Below are 21,163 nucleotides of genomic sequence, written 5' to 3'. Positions count from 1 at the left end.
TTTGCCATTCGTGCGCCCAGGTTCATCGTTGAGTACACCATCGCAGGCGCTCCTGTCTGTGATGCAGCGTCAGGGATAACCGCAGCCACGGTCTCCGAGCTCATAGTCCATGCTCCTGCAAACGTCGTCGAACTGTTCGTGCAGGTAGTTGTTGTCTTGCAAACGTCCCCATCTGTTGACTCAGGGTGAGAGACGTGGCTGCACGATGCGTTACAGCCGTGTGGATAAGATGCCTGTCATCTCGACTGCTAGTGATACGAGGCCGCCGGGATCCAGCATGGCGTTGCGTATTACCCTCCTGAACCCACCGATTCCATATTCTGCTGACAGTCATTGGATCTCGACCAACGCGAGCAGCAATGTCGCGATACGATAAACCGCAATCGCGATATGCTACAATCCGTTCTTTATCAGAGTCGGAAACGTGATGGTACGCATTTTTCCTCCTTACACGAGGTATCACAACAACGTTTCACCAGGCAACACCGGTCAACTGCTGTTTGTGTATGAGAAATCGGTAGGAAACTTTCCTCATGTCAGCGCGTTGTAGGTGTTTCCACCGGCGCCAACCTTGTGTAAATGCTCTGAGAAGCTAATCATTTGCATATAACAGCATCTTCTTCCTTTCGGTTAAATTTCGCTTCAGTAGAACGTCATCTTCGTGGTGTAACAATTGTAGTGGCCAGTAGTGTATTATCTGTCGTTTTGTTTACTTTCACTGTGAAAGAGAAGCATATATTTAATGAGGTAGGATTTAAACACAGTAGAGCAGACGCTCGGCCGGTCAGAGGGAGCTTACTTGAGTGAGCTGCCGGATCCGCAAAGAGCGGCATCCCGGCGCGCCCGTTGACCTGCGGCAAGGCTGGAGGCCGCTGCGCTCGTCCTTGCCGCCGGCAGCCAGCAGCCAGCAGCCAGCAGCCACCAGCCCGCAGGTGTCGGCCGAGCTTCCGAATGCCTGACCGCTTCGCGCCCACAAAAAGCGCGGCCGGAAATGCCGCCCCTCGACATGACGCCGCCTCCCCCGCAATTACACCCCATTTACCACACAATGCCTGCGTCTCCCGCCGGCCGCGCAAACCGCTAAAAACTTCCCCAGCCTCGCCCGCGTCCGGCGTCAATATTTGCGCAACCTTCCCGTGACGGAAATGGAATACTTGCACGAGACTTAACATTCAATCGTATTTCCTTTTACCAGTAGATCAAATGTTTACGCGTCTTGCATCTAAAGGGTTGTCTGACACTTTGCGTTAATCTTATTTCGACACGACCTCTGACTATTGGAATATCCGTTAATTTTTGATACCTCGTATAAATAACAGCTCCAATTTCTATTACAGTATCATTTACTGAACATTTTGAGGAACGCGGGAAACAACAACTAATTTCATCACTACGAGAAATTTTCAAGTACATTTTCTTAAAACATCTACTGCCGTGCCCAAACGTGGCCTACATGTTCAGTTTATTTAGGACTAACATTAGACTACACTTTTCCTGTTCCATATCCGTTTAACCACAGAAAAAAATGGTAAGACACAGTATGTGCGATACTCTCCCTGAATCGAAACAGATTCTAGAAGCAGCGCAAAGTTCTAACGTCTTGCTGTTGTCCAGCAGGTCAGCATTTCATTGCTGATGCTTCTACTGGAGCTCAAAGGACGTAATTGTTCTGTGGTTCTTGTTATTACCTGTACACTGTTTTTTTGTGCTGGTTCATTCTTTTTAGTTCATGTAATGGCATCACATTAATAGTGGTTGTTAGAAGTTTCCATTAGTCCAACGGTTGTGCAGCGCTTAATAACTTGTTTTAGCCGGCCGATCGGTTCTAGGCGCTTCAATCTGGAACCGCGCGACCGCTACGGTCGCAGGTTCGAATCCTGCCTCGGGCATGGATGTGTGTGATGTCCTTAGGTTAGTTAGGTTTAAGTAGTTCTAAGTCTAGGGGACTGATGACCTCAGATGTTAAGTCCCATAGTGCTTAGAGCCATTTGAACCATTTTGAACTTTTTGTAAATTTATATAAAACAGGAATGTAGATGTCTTTCTATCGTATTTGTCTTTCGTACTGTGTTCATTTTCGTATTTACGAAACCCTGTCGCTTGGGTGTCATCACACGGGATCCTTTAAAACGACTTCGCTGTTGTCTAATGTATACTCTGCTACCGCAGAACTCATTGTATACAACAGTCTTCAACCGTAACTTGGAAATACTGTAAGAGTCTCAACATATCGTTAGGAGAATGTGGATCTTCTGAATTAAAAAATGGTCTCTGAGCGCTACGGTACTTAACTTCTGAGGTCATCAGTCCCCTAGAACTTAGAACTACTTAAACCTAACTAACCTAAGGACGTCACACACATCCATGCCTGTAGCAGGATTCGAACCTACGACTGTAGCGGTCGCGCGGTTCCAGTCTGAAGCGCCTAGAACCGATCGGCTACACCGGCCGGCGATGTGTGAAGAACTGAAATCCACCTTATTCTGTTTCTTCTAGAGGTTGTGAAGGATATCTTGTGGAACAAATCAAAGCCAGGAAATCTCGTCCGGAAACGTCGTCCAAACACGCAACAGACAGTCGAAGTTACGGGTGCCAGCACATAGCACTAGGTCACCACTTTGCCAACAAACGTGACTCTGCACGCTGACAAAGACTACACCGAACGTCTCGCAATGTTGTTTGTAATTCAGTGATTGCGAGTGATTGCCAGGACCGTCAGTGGAGAAGGTGGGACTAATTGCTGCGTAGAGAGGCTCTCTGTCTTCTATGACTACTCTGTTGCCTTGGTGGAAGACGCTTTCTGAGACGAGTTTCCACCCGCAGGTTTATTTTTCTCCCGTACACCGAAAAACATTAGAGATTTTAGAGGATTCCAGGAGAAAAATAAGCTGGGCATAGAAAGCCGTTTCCGAACCATCATCCATTGAGTCAACAGAGCATTGCATTCATCCTCTTCACTGGCGACCGTGGCTGTCAGTCACAGACTGACAAACAACATTGCGACTCGTTCTGCCTGTGGTCTGCCAGTGCACACAGTCACATTTGCTGTCAAAGGGGTGGCCTACTGGCAGTAGCCAGCGCCTATAACTTCAACGCTCGGTAGTGTCATTGGATGACATTTTCGTACTCGAATTCCTGTTCTGGGTTTGTTCCCAAAGATACTATCTACAACCACAAGAAGTTTGTCTCAGCATTTCTGGGACATCCTGTATAATGCGGGTTCTCTTCCACACCTGCCGCGGTTGCGTCTCTTCCTGAAAGAGGACAAACTCTTCCACACTGCATTTGGCAGTGATAGTTTCTGAGCTCGGAAAAAAATTGGAAATTTGTGGTAAGGACTATAGGACCAAACTGCTGAGGTCATCGGTCCCTAGGCTTATGCACTACTTAATCTAACTTAAACTAACTTACGCTAAGGACAATACACACACTCACGTCCGAGGGAGAACTCGAACCTCCTACGGGGGAAGCCGCGCGAACTTCTCAGCTCGAAAACATATTATGACTTGCACCTTTTCTCTTTGCGTCTCTTTCTTTAAGATCCTTCAGTACACTGAGTTCGGGACAGGTGGGTAATGTCAGCCGTTCACTAATTAAGAATTAGCCTGGTGCCCGTTTTCCTGAGTCACACTACGGGTTCGTCGCGAATTGATGATGGCTTTTGTTTTCACCAACCAAGTTCTATTTCCTCGTCTACCTTTCTTAGCCAGCATTTCGTTGTTCCTCCCATCAAGGCGCCGCAGTTCAACGAACTTCCATAAAAACAGTGTTAAGCGGAATACTGGCTGATATTCGTATGTTTTCGCAGCTTGAAATGCTTTTGCAGTGTCAGTCCTCTCCTCGCAGGAAATCATCTGAATACCTTCAAAAATTGTTTGTAATCATATTTGAAGCAAGTGCGAGATGAAGAGCTCTTGTTGTAGCACACGTGGATAGTAAGATTTAATACAACTGCAGCAAATTTCCGGGCTTGACGAAAAGTGCCATAGCGAAATCGTCGTCTCTTACAGCAAATGGTTTGGTGAACTGAATACGACCAAGTGACAGAGAAGCTCCTATCTCTCATCCGCGAACATTTCTGGCTATCTTGAAAAGGGGATATTCGTTTATGATTTCTTTAGCCCTTTGTCTTCCATTCAAGACCAAAACGCATCACAGATTTCAGAAACTACTATGACTCTGGTTTAGACATAAGAGCATCAATCGTACGAAGAGTCTTGCGAGAGGACGGGAACCCTCATGGAGCAGTGGGTGCTTTCCTTGTGCAGTCACCTTGGCGAACTGAACTCGTCCTTCAAGTCAAACAATAGTCTCATGCAGAAATCCATTCAGAAGGAATTGGTTGTAAAGTGCAATTTTAGATTTCGTTGCAAATTCTGTTTTGTTCCTCGACACATGCTATTCTGCCAAGAACCTTTCTTGCTAGGCCTTTCGTATTCACCTAACTGTCGCTAATTGTAGTTCATGGGCATTGTATTTGCTCTTAATTTTTTATTGCAGATCCATGTCACTATATAGAATAGTTTCTAGTAAGGACTATATTTTGAGACGTCTGTGGGACATGCCAACGCATTAATAATCAAAGCTTCCTGTTATATCTTTCGCGTTTCTGGCACAAAATTGTTAGAGATTTCCTGTTGTGATCAAGTATCTGGCGGTTTAGTTTACCATAAAGGCCCATGACACCAAAACACGAAATATTATAGTTTGTCCACTGAAATCCCATCTGGCACGAAACCTACTGGTTTAGTTGTATTGCAGCTAATAACTCAAGCTTCAGAAGCGCCACCCTCTTATATTTGCTCCTGACCTGACGAACAACTGCGTTTTCAGTTTCGGAGGTTCTGACGTACAGCACAGCTCCCTAAGCTCCTTCAGAGGCATCACAAAATACGTTTTACTGTGGAGCCCTAACCATCCGTGTATCCTTAAGACTTGAAGATGAATGAGTCTTGAAGTCCAAATATCTCATTTGCAAGATAAGTCTGGAGGCAGAACTTCACCCCCATTGTATGCCTCTACATCACATTCGCGGGAAAAGAAACTTTCCTAAGATCGATATTGGTGAAAAGAAAAGCTATCAAGAGGATCAGTTACAGAATCTTGATGTCATGTGCAGTAGGTGGCGTTATGTAGTAGGTGCGTTATGCAGTTTATGGATAATGAGACGCCGCATTGTTGCTAAATTTATTCAAGATGGCCGGTCCAAGATGGCAGCTATAGATGTGGCAAGGTCAGAGTGACGTCATGGGGCCAGTTCAAATTTTGGTGGGAAAATAAATCAATTGGGCTACCCCCACCAACCAGACTCCACCCCCTGCCATAGCCACCAAATTGGCTGGAGAAAGGCCTCAGTCTGTGCTGGGCAGCTCGATAGGATGGACAGAAGTCTTTATTTTGTATGAATTTTTGTTTATTGTTGATATAAATTATCTCAGTTGTCATAGATAGCAGCTCCATCCAGTGTGGACAAGTCCACAACAGCACCACGAGAGGACGCTGTCGGCCCTTTAGTGGAGGTAGCGCAGCTGATCTATTTTTCAGCGAAAATTTGAACTTCCCATCATGATGCCACTGCAACGTGGCCACATCTACACCCACCATCTTGAATAAATTTGGTAGCAATTCAGCATGAGGTGGCATGAACTTGGTTCCCCTACTGACGGTGATAAAAGAATGAATATAATTCTGTGTCCCATCCGACACCTAAGACTGTGGCAGTTTCTTTGACTGAATTGCAATTGGTAGTGAACTTTTTCAATTGAAGTTTTATTTTTAGGAACAGAACTGTCAGCAGATTGTATATGGATATCAAAACTGATGTGAGACACAAAAGTCATGAGAAGAAATTCTTAATGACAAGGTAGAGAGTGCATGAATTAATTTCTTAAAATATTTCTCCTCTATATAGGGTGTCCCTGGAGGAATGGCCAATGTTCAGGGATATTACAGGAACGATCATTCGAAGGAAGATATCTAGTAGAAACGTGCTCCAATTGCGTATCTTTAGTGCTACGAGCATTCTGTGAAAGAAATCTCTTCTCTTGCAAAATCTTTGCTTTTCATATTCTCAGAGGTGTTAGTATCGACAAAATCAATAAAAAATATCCGAAAATAGGTCTAAAGAGCACAGATTAAGAGCTATGAGCACTTGCTCATCTTCGCTACTGTGAAACACATCTACTAACCAAGTGGTCACAGTTCCTGAGGGGCGTATTTTAGAGCCTATGTTTGCAAGACATTTTCGCTTCTAATGATCGTTCCTGTCAATATCCCTGAGTACTGATATCCCCTATAATAACTGTAGTAAATTACTTCACGTATTTCAACAAGATACTATAAAATAGGATACAAGAAGTAACTGATAATTTGTCAGTGTTGTCAGTGATAGAATCTTTGTACCATATTTTGCTTTCACGTAAACAGTGAGTCATGCAGCCAGTTCATGCAACGTTACAGAAAGGAGGAATGGCTTACATGTGAGACGATATGGTAAACGTGTAAACCTGTAAATGGTAACGTTAGTCATAATTTGCCAAATTGCGTCTTCTTTCTGCTCTAAATTAAACCTGAAGAATCTCTTTAAGCCTCTATCGCTTTCATTCAAAGACAGTTATTGTGTCGATTACTTTCTGGAGCGTCCTGAAGTGAATTAATTATAAAAGTATTTCAGACGGTAGATTTGTTCCTGAGACCGGAGTCTCATTACGTGACTGCGAATCGTTTTCCCACGATGAATCGAAAACAATCCCCCATGTTGTAATTCCCATTCTTTATTTAGTGGATGAACAGATAGGCAGAAAACATAATTTTTAGTGTCCCATAAACTGAGCATTTAGATTCGTTCACTCGGAATGTAAAGTAGCACTTGCGAATAACACATCTCACAGAATTGAGAGTTACTAGAAAATTTTCTTTGTAACGATTCGAAGATGGTTCCAATGGCACTGAGCGCTATGGGAGGTCATCAATCCCCTAAAACTTAGAACTACTTAAACCTAACTAACCTATCACATCCATGCCCGAGGCAGGATTCGAGCCTCCGACCGTAGCAGTCGCGCAGTTCCGGACTAAAGCGCCTAGAACGATCGGCCACAACGGCCGGCCATGATTCGAAAAAAGAATGACATATTTATTTCTTAGTAATAAAACTACCATTCAACCGTCCTGCATTTGGAACCTATCACACAATTCTTGCATAAAGGTTAGATGTTTCGTCAATACCGATCGCTCTTGTCGATCTTTTATTCCCGTCATTTGTAAGTCCCTGAGTCTAGCAAGTATTTGGCTAACGACGCAGACCGTTCTTTGAGGTGTACATGGTTTACAGTTAGGCGGCTGTGAACAGTACCAGATTTCCGCACGCTCAAAATCCATCCAGATCTTGAAGGGAGAGGAACTACAGAATCGGCATAATGTATTGTCACGGATATGGTACACGAACCGCGGTAGCAGTCATAAAAAACAAAGGCGATTTTCGTTGCGGCAGGATATTCTCTTGGAATTTCAATCACCATCTTTATCCTCCGAGTGCGAAAATATTTTGTTGGTCCCCACCTACATAGGGAGGACTGATCAGAGCTCGCACGGGAGGGTTTAAGTGTCCGTTTTTTCAGCGGTGCAACGGTAGAGAAAAAGCTTGAAGGTGGTTCGACGAACCTTCTGCCAGGCACTTAATTGTGTATTTCAGAGAAATCATGTAGATGAAGATATATTATTAATGTATAGTCCTGTATTATCTTTCGGTACTGGTCTCGAGCTATAAAAATCTCTGTAGGGTGCGAATGCTCATCGTCTTTGTGATCAGCAAATTCCAGCTTCCGGATGGTAATACGCTAAGGGACAGCTGGAAGATGTGAGTACGTGTTCCCACTTCCAAAGGCGGAGAATGCCAGTGTGTTATTTATCCAGACTCCGGAAAATTTGAAGCGAACAAATCTGCTATTTGTGGACGTGAAATGTTATTGCTGAGGTCCTGTAACAGCTAATGGCTGTTGTGCGACGATTTATAATCGCAAGCTATTAACTATTCGAAGCCGATAAGCCATTGGCTTTCAACGCTGAGTCAATAGCGCTTGCGTTTCTTCAACCGATGGGCCCTGTTATGCAAACGGAGGCAGTTTGAAGATACATGAAAAGAGGCAGTGAACAATATTACCGCCCACTAAGACTTGCTGTTCTTCATTGCAGACAGATACGTAATGAGTCTTCTCACATCAGGATACGCTACCTTATATTTCTTGCTGCAGTCATTGATGTGACCTTTTTGCAGACAAAAAGAAAAAAAAGAACATGTGAGGCTTTCAGCTTGTTAGTCTTTTCTTCGGTGCTCGCTACTTGTGAACAATCTTGTGCTCAGTGAAAACGTGGTTCAAATGGCTCTGAGCACTATGGGACTCAACTGCTGAGGTCATTAGTCCCCTAGAACTTAGAACTAGTTAAACCTAACTAACCCAAGGACATCACAAACATCCATGCCCGAGGCAGGATTCGAACCTGCGACCGTAGCGGTCTTGCGGTTCCAGACTGCAGCGCCTTTAACCGCACGGCCACTTCGGCCGGCTATGTGAAAACGTGTGACAACATAATAGTCAGTACATTGATTGAGCCCTTTTTATCTTTCTGCTGGGCTTATCTCTTTTGGCACTCATTTTAGCGTGGCAGCTGTAGAAATTAATGAGCCTTAAGTGTTACTCTTATAATTTTGTGAGTGATCATAGCTTCTTCCATTTCAAAAATTCCATTAGCTTTGTAACAACGGTCTTTCCTCTTTTGGCGTAAATAAGCCAGCATCGAACAATATCAGTAGTAAAAACACGTAAAATTTTGGGTGCCAACATGCGACCGTAATAGTCAACATGTTCCCATACAGCTAGCAAGGCTTGTTTGTCTTTGTTACAATTAATACTAGTATATGTGACATTCAAAATGTCTATTGTCGCAAGTTGCTTCACTCAGAAGTGTTATGAAATTTCTCAAACACGTGAAATCAATAGAATCGTCAGAGAATTGCTGACTTAAATTCGTTGAAAGGCTTCTAGGAAAGAGCAGTGTATATGTAAGGGAAGTCGCACACAAGATGATAATGTGACGACTTCCGAAGTACACTTTTTAGAGTTCCCATCAGGTTGGCAAGACAGAAGAAACCGAACGAATTCAGAGATCCGCTACTACCATCGTAGCGGATCGATATGGCCCTTACGAATGAGAGATTCAGGGAACTTAAATGGTAAGCATGCAGTCATGGCCGATGTTTATATTCTTGATAATTTTATATTTACGGGATATCTGCAGCATTACGAGACGGAACTTAGGCGCAGGAACATGCCTTAGAGCAAAATAGTAAAATTACCAACAATATAAATGTGAATCCGTGAAGACAGATGTTGGCGTTCTCAGTAAAGCCTGTTCGGTAAATTTAGTTAATTCTGCTGACGCGTCATATAATTCGCGTACGATCCATGAGGATACGATGAGGGCGTTTAGAACATACAGACAGTCATTGTTTCCATCGCTCAGTATGCGAACTGCATAGCAGAGGATTTTGGTGTTTATTGGTACGAAGTACCCGGTGCCATTCACTGAATAGTGGGTTGCAGAATACAGGATGGTTATTATTAACTTTCGCTACTTGACAGGGCCCCTATGACAAATGAGTGACCGTAGGAGAACGAAACTTTGTGAAACCATTTGTAGCGACACACGGAAGAGAAAAACGAATAAGCCATTGAAGAAACCTCATTTTAATTTCCGCGTGAAAGGGTAACATTTATTAATTGCGTACCGTGTTTACTTTGCACGTTAGAAATGTTGCGCATCCAGGACAGCCTGGAACCGCAATAGAGATTGCTCTACTGCTCCGGTTCAGCTATTGCGACGCATCTTGTGCACTGTTTGAACACAGCACGTTGCATGCAGCATTCTCACGCATGGCAACAGCAACTTCTTCAACAATTTGGGGCGCAATTGGCCGTCGGCCGTCGCAGGAATAATTCCTAAATCGCCATTTAATTCGAACTTACGAATCGTTTTCTTCATCCCCAGTGCAGAAAAAAGGACCTCACCGTTTTCCTTCAATGCGTCGATATTCGCAAAGAAGAACAGCACTGCTGAGTTGTTTTGATGAAACAGCTTTACGAGTAAAGCCCTGTTCAACTTTTCCAGGTCCATGTTGACCGTCTGTGACTGTAATGCACACTCGTGGTTGTGTATCAACCGAACGTCGCCATGCTTGTACCTACTCCTAACGCAAATCCCGCAGCGCACATATCAACTGGCCCAAGTAGCGAAAGTTTAGTTGCAGTCACCCTGTATATATGTAAACGCGTTATCATTGCATGAACTGTCACTTAAAAGTTCCACTGTCTTTTCAGTTTTGTCGAACGTTGGACAGAAAGGAATTTTCCAGGCTTGCTTTAAGGAAAAGAAACGAGAAACTTTTTTCTCGCTCGTACTAACCGCAACAGAATCTAAACACCTTTTTTTTTCTTTTTGGTGTAACTATTGCGTTTTCTAGCGGTTAGTGTTTTTTGTTCACAGGCGACCAAGAGAGAGTGTGCCTGCCATTGTTTTACCTCTCTGTGAGTCGAGGCCTCCTGGCTCACAGAACGGAAAAAAAAGAAAGAAAACAGAACTAGTTAGGTTGCACAACGGCGGTGAAAGCTGCGCCGACCGAAAACTCGCGACGCGATGCGACGCGACGGAAGCAGCGAAGATGTGGCCGTTCGTCCCTGATATCGACAGCTTTGACTTCTCCGGCTCCGTCCGCACACTGCGAATCAGTGTAAAGAGCGCGGCAGGGAGTACTGTGAAATTGTACTACCATAGCGGAGTCTTCCCGATCCGTCCGTGGCTTCTACGCTTCCGTGCGATTGCCCGATTTTATCCGCACGAACTCAACGCGATGGAGACTTAAGGTCCCGATCTGTATTCATAGTTTCCGCCCCGAAAAGCGTGTCTTCAAGTTTTCTAGGCAAGATCTCGCAAGATGCACTGGGGCATTTCCCTTTTTCGTATTCGTTCGCTGTTCCTCGTTCGTCCGACGTGGCGTGGGTCCCATCTATTTGAGCAGTGTTCATTTCTGGGTAGCAAGTACGTTTTGTACCCAGCATCTTTGCTACAGACAAAATCCCAGTCGTCTACCGAAGGAGCACAGCCTCGATTAATTTACCTACAACTGAACCTATGTGGTCATTCCACTTCATATCTCTTGTCATTATAGCTAGCAAATATATATTGTGAATCATTAATCCCATAGGCTAAGGATCTCACTCTTTCTCGCATCACCGTCACAACCCTGTGGCGTAGTGCAAACATTCGTTCACTGACTCTGCTCCCTTACTGAAAATGGAAAAGTACTTAACAACGCAGTCATAAAACTGCAAACATTCTATTTATCATGGTCTATTGTCCACAAGCCACATGAAATTTGAGAGGGACGGTATCGATTTCACGCCTCACCGACCGTCTTTAGATATTCCCAGATTTAATCTCTCATAATTTAATCGGGACTTTCAATTCTCTTTAAACCTTATCATTTTATGAAATAAGTGAAAGTTCTGGTTAAATTGGGAGAGTTTAAATCTGGGAACATCTGAAGAAGGCCGGTGCGGCGCAAATGCTATTACCGTTTAGAAATTTCCTGTGGTTGTGCAGGAGGATAGGCAATTTCAGAAGGAATTTTATCAGTCACTAACTTTTTAACACGATTGACGTGTTGTTTTTTCGAAAACTGTACGCCGCCAATCAACGCGGTTTACAATTTTGCAGGACCTTTGACTTAATTATCCAGAGGAGTTAGAGTTGTACGTTCTGCTCTGATTCCACAACAACGCGAAAGGTCGTCGCTTCAGATCGTGCCACGCTTAATCTTCCAGCAGATCTGTCTCACTGCGCATCGCACCAACTTGCTGATCAGTAGTGCTTCGCAGCTGCCGTTCGCCTACATCTTTCGTCACGACTCTGACAAGTGCTGCATGTACTCAGTTCAACATTATACATAGCCAGCTGCAGTATTCGCAGCCTTGTTATAGGGGGCAGTTACAAGGTTTTCCGTTTGGTGGCGTTGCTTCAACGTATATGCAACGCGGCGCCACACACACACACACACACACACACACACACACACACATATATATATATATATATATATATATATATATATATATATATATATATAGCACCGACATGTAGCCATCGTGCCCTTCCGACGTGTGTGCCGTAAATGTGGAAACGTGAACTATGGTGACGTCATTACCAAATGGATACAAACAGGACAAACGTACTGTTATTCTCTTCGTGGCTGCCGAAGGACGAACACCTGTGATGATGATGTTTGTTTTGTGGGGCGCTCAAGTGGCCGGTCATCAGCGCCCTTACACCCGTAGTCATCTATCACTGGAGAAATTACGGCATGCAGTGAGGGTGAAACATCAGTGAAAACTGGGACAAGCGCTGCTACTTCATGATAACAAATGTCCGCAATCTCAAATCCTGTAACGCAGAAGTTGACGCCAAGTCAAGCGGGAGAAATTCGAGCATCTGCCCTATAGTCCTGAACTGTCCCCATTCAGTTATCACACTTGCGGTCCCTCAAAAAAATGCTTTGAAGGAGCCACGATTCTCGTCGGACGGGTACGTGCAGCAAACAGTTACGGACTTTTTCACGTAGCAGAACACACGGTTTTGCCAGACGGGTATCTTCAAGCTGGGTTGTCGGTGGGATGACTGTGTGAAAGTTCACTAGGATTTTCTTTGATTGGCATACCGACTGTGGGCTTTGCGGCCTTCGGACGAAGACTTTTTTATCCCGCCTTATAGTTCTCACTCTCCCCAAGGAACTGGAAAATATTACGGGACTCGTTTTGAATTATCATGCATCTGCGCTGCTATCTGTGTGCTGTTGTCCTCGCTAAGACAACTGCACTCAAAAAAGAAGCTAGTCGGAGGCTTTGAAATGAAAATCGATGAAAAGATCGTGATAAGTTTTGATGCTGTCCCTACAAGAGCGCAGCCGAGGTACGCAGGTACACAACCACATACACTACTGGTCATTAAGGTTGCTACACCACGAAGATGACGTGCTACAGACGCGAAATTTAACCAACAGGAAGAAGATGCTGTGATATGCAAATATTAGCTTTTCACAGCATTCACGCAAGGTTGGCGCTGGTGGCGACGCCTACAACGTGCTGACATGAGGAAAGTTTCCAACCGATTTCTCATACACAAACAGCAGTTGACTGGCGTTGCCTGGTGAAACGTTGTTGTGATGCCTCGTGTAAGAAGGAGAAATGCGTACCATCACGTTTCAGTCTTTGATAAACGTCGGATTGTAGCCTATCTCGATTGCGGTTTATCGTATCGCGACATTGCTGCTCGCGTTGGTCGAGATCCAATGACTGTTAGCAGAATATGGAATCGGTCGGTTAAGGAGGGTAATACGGAACGCTGTGCTGGATCCCAACGGCCTCGTATCACTAGCAATCGAGATGACAGGCATCTTATCCGCATGGCTGTAACGCATCGTCCAGCCACGTCTCGATCCCCGAGTCAACAGCTGGGGACGTTTCCAAGACAACGACCATCTGCACGAACAGTTCGACAACGTTTGCAGCAGCAGGGAGTATCAGGTCGGAGGCCACGGCGGCGGTTACCCTTGACGCTGCATCACAGACAGGAGCGGCTGCGATGGTGTACTCGACGACGAACCTCGGTGCACGAATGGCGAAACGTCATTTCTTCGCGTGAATTCAGGTTCTGTTTACAGCATCATGACGGTCGCATCCGTGTTTGGCGACATAGCGGTGAACGCACATTGGAAGCGTGTATTCGTCATCGCCATACTGGCTTATCACCCGGCGTGATGGTGTGGGGTGCCATTGGTTACACGTCTTGGTCACCTCTTGTTCGCACTGACGGCACTTTGAACAGTGGACGTTACATTTCAGATGTGTTACGACCCGTGGCTCTACCCTTCATTCGATCCCTGCGAAACCCTACATTTCAGCAGGATAATGCACGACCGCATGTTGCTGGTCTTGTACGGGCCTTTTTGGAAACAGAAAATGTTCGACTGCTGCCCTGGCCAGCACATTCTCGAGATCTCTCACCAACTAAAAGCGTCTGGTCAATGGCGGCCGAGCAACTGGCTCGTCACAATACGCCAGTCACTACTCTTGATGAACTGTGGTATCGTGTTGACGCTGCATCGGCAGCTGTACCTGTACACGCCGTCCAAGCTCTGTTTGACTGAATGCCCAGGCGTATCAAGGCCGTTATTACGGCCAGAGTGGTTGTTCTGGGTACTGATTTCTCAGGATCTATGCACCCAAATTGCGTGAAAATGTAATCACATGTCAGTTCTAGTACAATATATTTGTCCAATGAATACCCGTTTATGATCTGCATTTCTCCCTGGTGTAGCAATTTTATTGGCCAGTAGTGTAATAATAGCGCGAGCACGTGCACGCTTCGACCGTCGATCCACTGCGTTCAGTCGTGATGAAAACAGTGAAATGGAGGCTTCAAAATAGATAAGAAAGGGTACAGCGCATTTCTTTACAGAGGAAAGAGAACGGGGAGCGGAAAATAATTGAAGACTGGCCGTGGTGTGCGGAGGGCACTGCATGTCCGTTGGAAATCCGACGCTCGGTCCAATCTCTGCGTGAGTGGCTGTATCGTAACTTGCCGGTCTTCAGTAGTGAGGTGTACCCACCGCTGACAATGGCATCGGCAAGGTGGTGCTGTGTTCTAGAACTTGCTTCATCGGTGAATGACGTCCGTCCGCGCCACAGCTTGACACTTGCAACGGACATGCAAGTATGCTCCGAGCACTTGTGGCTCTCTTCGTAGAATTTCCGTTCCGACCACTATTTCCGCTATCTGCAAACGTGCTACAGCCCGTTGCTATTCTGTTGAAGACCCCGTTCCCCTGTTTTCAGTACGCCTGAGTGCAGTGGATGGTCGACATGTGCGATTGCTCGCTCTCTCGCCCCGTCGGAGTGCGCCCGTGTCCCTCTAACGGCGAGCTTCGGACCTCAACGATCTTACATGGAATCCCTTCTTTTTCCACGGGTAATGTCACCGCCGTCCTTTCCGCGGTTTCGATTTTACGGCCTCCAGCTCATTTCTCATAATATTATGTTCTCACCGACAGAAGCAATTCTGAAACTTCCTGGCAGATTAAAACTGTGTGCCCGACCGAGACTCGAACTCGGGACCTTTGCCTATCGCGGCCAAGTGCTCTACTAACTGAGCTACCGAAGCACGACTCACGCCCGGTACTCACAGCTTTACTTCTGCCAGTATCTCGTCTCCTACCTTCCAAACTGGCTAAGCCATATCTCCGCTATATCCTTTCTTTCAGGAGTGCTAGTTCTGCAAGGTTCGCAGGAGAGCTTCTGTAAAGTTTAGAAGGTAGGAGACGAGATACTGGCAGAAGTAAAGCTGTGAGTACCGGGCGTGAGTCGTGCTTCGGTAGCTCAGTTGGTAGAGCACTTGCCCGCGAAAGGCGAAGGTCACGAGTTCGAGTCTCGGTCGGCACACAGTTTTAATCTGCCAGGAAGTTTCATATCAGCGCACACTCCGCTGCAGAGTGAAAATCTCATTCTTCAAGCAATTCTGTTTGTAATATGAGAGAAGTGTTTAGCTGCAGCTTTATTTACCAATATCAGCTGTGGCTTGTAGATTGCGGGAAACTGCCGACGTCGGATTCTAGAGGAAAGAAATAATCGTTACTGAATATACCGTCAAATTTTTTTACTGAACTGATCATGTGACCGCTACACAAAATGAGTGCCAGATAATTTGTAACACATGCCAGGCACGGAAAACAGAGTTAGCCTCTGAATGAATGGTGCAGCCTTCACGTGCGTCAGTAACATAAAAGCAAACAAACAAATATCTTTGTTGTGAAAACGTGTTTAGCTTAACTACTTAATTTCATACTCGACAGTTTCTTTTGTTAATGCACATTTCTTGTGCTCCGCCTGTAACTTCTAAATTTATTCCTAAAGTCTCGTACCTTCACTGTGAGGCTAATTCTTCACTCGCTTACATGAAACACTTTATGCACCCTACGCAACACAGTTAAAAGATCACTTTTTCGAAATCCCGTAATTGTCTCCCACTAGAACCTGGGAGTATGAAATTTGGCTCCAAGATGCCTACAATCCTCCTCCGTATTGCTGCAACTGTGGCTCCCTGCAACGTCACGCTCGGGCTCAGCGATTCGTCAAACGTGGTCAGAAGTCGTCCAAAAAGAGAGAGAGACAGACAGACAGAGACAGAGAGAGAAAGAAAAGACTCAGAAGTCCGGTTTGAGGTGTAAAGTGTGTTATTATGTCACATTCGCACCAAATTTCTCCACAATTCTGCCAAACGTCACCGTGGACGAGTCAGATGACAGGAAGGTCGTCGCACCCCCTGTTACCCACACTTTATCTCTTCTCTTGATGCCTCTGCGATGGAGATCGGAACTGCGACGCCGAAGGTTGAACTCACGCGATTTTCTTATAGGTGCACGAGGAAACCACACGGCGGCTCAGAATCGACACGAAAAGGCCTTAGGGAGTTTTTTCAATGACGCCTTGGGGCGTCGATTCTCATACATTAGGCTCTCTAAAACAACAATTTCCAGTGTGATGAGCATTAGGACTAAGTTCTTGACAACCTTTAACACTGTAGACACTCCCCCCTCCCCCTCCACCAGGCGATTAAACTCTTCTCTAAGGGCGTCGTGGGACAGCACCCCGGGACAGCACCCCACTGAACTTAAACACAACTCTTTGGAGTGCAGTGAGACTGCAGATTTTGCTCTGATGTACAGGGTGGAACTACCAGGGACCATTCGGAACCATTCAACGAAACCTGAACGCGAAATAGCAATGAGTGCTTACGCTTTCGCAGTCCTCTTGTTTCGCGCCCTCCTGTGGTGTGATCACGGAGGAGTGCGATATTGATTGACACATGCGTGAACAAAACGGTAAACGGTCCCTCTAGGTTTCGCCCCCCCCCCCCCCCCTACTTCCCCAGTCCGGCAACACCCTCGGTGCCACCTGCCCGCTTTCGTTGAGCGATTTAAAAATGTACGTGTAGTGCAACAAACTGTGACAACATCCTAGGCGCCTACAGGCGGAATATGCTGCTGCTCTTGCGCCTGTTAGAAGGCATGTGGAATCAGAGGTGTGTCAAAGGACTGCCTGCCCTTAGGCACCTAGGAATCTTTTCTCAATTTCTCTCTGTACTGGAACACTTTTAAAGTGCTCAACAAAGGCGGTATGGTGGTACCGAGGATATTTGCCGGGCTGTGTGGTCTTAGATGGACCTATTGCCATTTTATTCCCTCTGTGATTAAGCACTCTTTGCTGCTTTGGACCGCGTTCAAATTTCGTCGAATGGCTTTGAACGGCCCCTATCGGTCCATTCTGTAGACCGGAGCATAAACTGCATTTTCACTGCACGTCGAAGGGATGTGATCACGTTCAGTAGGTTTGCTGGCCTGCGTTGTCGTTAGAGAAGGACTGAATCATCCAGGAGTCCCAGCAGTGTCGACAATGTCGTCATGTAGCCAAATGTGTGGGAACCAATGCCATAAGTAAAAAAGTGGTTTCGTACACGCTCTTTATGACACCCTATGAATCCTTTTCCTGTCGACGCTGAGTGGCAGAGCGGCTGAAATGTTTTTCGCGGACACTCATAAGAAAACCACGTTATTTCAACGCTGGGTGTCACAATCTGACCCCCATCGCAGAGACGTCAAAAGGAGTGGAATGTGGGTAAGTGGGGGGGGGGGGGGGGTGACGACCTTCCCACAGTGTGACTCGTCCACGGTGGCATTGGGCAGGATTGTGCAGAAATGTGGTGTCAATGTGACGTCATTATCCCACGTTACACCTCACACGAACTTCAGAGCTCTGGCCTTTTTGCCACAGGATTCGACATCTACTTGTCGGAAGCGTCGTCGAACCCGAGGATGGCGCTGCAGGGAGTCTCGCTCATTAAGAGGAAGGTTGTAGGCACTATTCAGCCAAATTTCAAGCTTCTAGGTTGCAGTGGGACACAAATATGGCGTTTCGAAAGAGTGATCGTTTAATATTAATACTGAAAGATGCGTATTAATTCGTTGGCCTATTGAGTGGCCGTTTGGGTGGGTTTGTCTGAGAAGCACTGCAACTATTGATTACGTCATTTTCTTGGGTCTTCTGCTGGCTATCTTGTGTTTCGCTACCCCCTATTTGAATGGCTCAAATGGTTCAAATGGCGCTGAGCACTATGGGACTTAACATCTGTGGTCATCAGTCCCCTAGAACTTAGAACTACTTAAACCTAACTAACCTAAGGACATCACACACATCCATGCCCGAGGCAGGATTTGAACCTGCGACCGTAGCGGTCACGCGGTTCCAGACTGAAGCGCCTAGAACCGCACGGCCACACCGGCCGGCACCCCCTGTTTGAAAAAGATGATTTAGTATAACTGTCACCTTGAATCTCAAAACTGCATGTGAGAGCTATGGATATTTGTGTCGTCGTAGAAACATATATATGTTACTAACCTATGATATTAGTGCTATTTCGTTAATCTTACTTTGTTAATTGTGAACTTAAATTTTGCAAATTTTTATCCACCCACTTAAGTGGTGTCGTATCTTGTTTTTTTTTCTCAGTTATTGTACACTGGGGTTGTTGTGTATTGTGGTATAAAACAGTAAGGCTAAATCGGGCTTTCTCTTTTGATTGGGGGTTGTTTTAAAGGCATGCTTTTGCTCTGACGATAGAAAAATTGTTTTGGAATTATGTCGCGCACAGCTCGCAACCTGGCTTCACCACTCCCATCTATAGCCACAAAAACTGGTAATACTATTACTCCAAACATTACTCGATGTTACAGAATCGTAGAGTACCGAAAATGTTTTAACGAATGTTACAGGATCTGTCATCTTTCTATTTATTGCACCATCCTTCATTCATCCATATTTCTGGTGAAATGCGGGTTGCCACACGTAAATGTCTGTGATTTTACTAACGGTTATGCAAGAGAAATAAGTATTGCTCAGGCTCTGTGAGAGAGGCAGCAGTGAATTCCCGACAATACTGACGTTATTGGAGACCATACTATCCTGGTAAATCGTTTCTACACGTCGAGATGCCATCGCACTCTTTTGGAACACACTCCATATTACTTTCTGCGCCTGGTGAGTTAAATAGCATCCTCCATTACATAATTGCTGCTGAACATGAAGAAAATCTGCGCCCCCTCCCCCGCATCCAATGCTTCAGATTACAGTATACGTTACCAGTAGATTGTGTGTATCTAAGTCGAAAGGTCCCAGAGATCTAGCACGGCGAAAGTATCTGTTTGTCAGCATCCAAAATTCTGAAAATATAGTGTCTTTGAATCAATGATCTAAATTCACACAAGTGAAGTTTTGTGTTCCATGTCAGTTTCCCAGGGTGTGCTTTCATCTTTCTCAGAGTGTTGTTTGGTTCAAGTGTACTGTGTGTTCCTGGAGACTTTGATTGACAAAAGTCATTGTTTGTAATCTGTGCCAATCCAACTTAGTGAAACACCACATTTTTTATTTATTATAGAAAAATATGTTTCAGCACTTCTGCCTCAATCGTCAGTGGTTGTTTTTATTTCCCTTTCCAACTTTATGTCCATATAAAATATTTGTGCTACAACCAAAGTGCAAATACAGTGTCACTCATAATAATCTCTGGAATTTATGAAGATGTCTGCATGGAAGCTACAAGTCACACAGAGAACTGCACACAATAGTGATCAGAGAATCGCTCAAAGTTTTTTAACTTAAGTCACAGATGCTCAGTAGGGGCAGCATTTTTAATACAGCAAATGTCAGTATGTGTGAGCTGTTCTTTGAAGTTGATGCTGCGTGCTGTTCGGGAAGGTGCTGCAACAGTTGCCCACTTCGGATGCGACAGCTCCGAGAAGATGGCATGTTTACATCAGGGTCGATCACGCCATGACAAACTGCATTCGAGCTCAGTGTCCGACGATCGGCCTGTCTCGGTTTTGCTCGGTTCTTCTTGGAAGTACTCGGCACGGAGCGACATTTCATTTAACACTCCGGTGCGGTGTTTTTCATCGGTCGGGACGACTTTCTTCAGTTAGGCAGAAGCTTGGAGTCACCGCTGTTTACCCTTCACTTTTCTCTCATGTTTTAAAGTAAGTTGATAGATCCAGTGACTGCATAAATCTGACAGTATAGTGACAAATCGTCACAATCCTTTAAAAATTAGTGGGACTGACTAAAGAGAAGCACGAGAATTCTCAGTATCTATTAGGCAGTCTCATAACCGATGTGTACTGAGGCGTGGGACCTTATATCGCTCCTGTCTAGAGCCTGTGTATCGTGAGAATAACTCATGCGTGCTCAGTGACAGATGGTCTGAAGCGGGTTCAGCCGAGTACGTAGCTCTAATTTTCATATGACAGAGGGCATTAGTGGACAGATACATTCAAGAAACAGGTCAAGAGAATGTTTTGTGAATTTTCCTGTTTATTTCTTGAAGGCTTTTTTGTTTATTTATGTTTTTACTGTTTTGTGTATGCATTTAGTAGTATGAATGACGCGTAAATGTGATCAAAAGTAAATATGTAGATCGTTGTTCTGCTGATGAACGCTGTACGAGCTAGCGTGTGAATGCAGACGACGGAGAATTTTGTATCATGATATGTTAAGTAAGATTATGGTAAAAGGAAAGCTAATTAGACTGCAAATGAAAATAGTTAATAACGTTAAGTATAAACAAAATATCAGAATGTTAAATATTTATTTCGGGCAAAAGTACAGTTCGAAACTGTGTTGTATGTTGATTGGTTAGTCACGAAAAGCGCGGACTAAGGCGGGAGAATAATGTTTTTCTATTGGCCTTAAAGAAAACTGACCAATCAGAACGGAGTATTCTCCGCGCGTCTTTTCTCTTGGAGATATAGAATACTTACTTCAGTCTAAAGTAGTCGGAGCCCAGCCTTTCAATGGTACGGTCGTGTGTAGTATGAGCTCCGAAGGAAGTTATAATTTGCCGGTTTTAGTTGTGCTACATGTTTCAAAAGTGTTTTAAAGTGAAGGCGTATTTATCGCGCTGTGTTTTTTAGAAAGTACGGATTTTTTAATTAATTTTGTGTATGAGAAAA

The sequence above is a fragment of the Schistocerca serialis genome, chromosome 1 (assembly GCF_023864345.2).
Source record: "Schistocerca serialis cubense isolate TAMUIC-IGC-003099 chromosome 1, iqSchSeri2.2, whole genome shotgun sequence".
Taxonomy (NCBI): Eukaryota; Metazoa; Arthropoda; class Insecta; order Orthoptera; family Acrididae; genus Schistocerca; species Schistocerca serialis.
The sequence above is the reverse complement of the archived record's forward strand: the minus strand, read 5'-3'. Positions refer to the sequence as shown.